Source organism: Octodon degus, unplaced genomic scaffold, assembly GCF_000260255.1.
Source record: "Octodon degus isolate 3935 unplaced genomic scaffold, OctDeg1.0 scaffold00001, whole genome shotgun sequence".
Lineage (NCBI taxonomy): Eukaryota > Metazoa > Chordata > Mammalia > Rodentia > Octodontidae > Octodon > Octodon degus.
The window spans coordinates 30559110-30559846 of record NW_004524577.1 but is presented as its reverse complement, the minus strand read 5'-3'; positions in this window follow the sequence as shown (position 1 = coordinate 30559846).

Here is a 737-nt window from a genome sequence, read left to right as displayed (position 1 = left end):
ATGCAGTGTATTATTTGTTGAAACTGTACTTCCGATTTGATTTGAAACTGTCTCATTGCTATCTGTTTATCAATAAAACTGTAGAAAAAAAAGATATCATGTCTACATCTTGTCCTCTGAATAACTACTATGAAGACAACAGTATGCAATGTATTAATTATTGTAACTGTTCTACTAACATGTTTCAAAACTGTTTCATTGCTACTTTTTTCTTTTTTTCTCATTAAATGAATAAAAAATTAAAAAATTCTGCCTGGTACTTGTGAAAAACTGATGTGAGGATCAGTGGAATAGAAAAGAAGATGCAGAAACAACTAAAACACACTCAGCCACTTTATTTTTGACAAAGAGGCTTAATGTGTTCACTGGAAGGAAGATAGACTCTTTAATAAGTTAATTTAGGGAAATGTGGCTCTGCACATGTGGAAGACTAAAATTAGACCTGTGTCTGTCACCATGTACTAAAGAAAGTAAAGATGGATCAAATATCTAAATATTAAAGCATAAACACTAAATCAACTAGAAGAGAATGTAGGTAGAAATCTTGAAGACATTGGTGTAGGTAGAGTTCATGAACAAAACCCAGATGTTAAAGAAAGAATCAACAACTGGGGTCTCACCACATTTATTTTATTTTATTTTGAAACAAATAGCAAAGAGACAGTTTCAAAACTGATTAATAGGACAGTTTCAATAATTAATACATTGTACATTGTTATCTTCTTAGTGGTTATCCA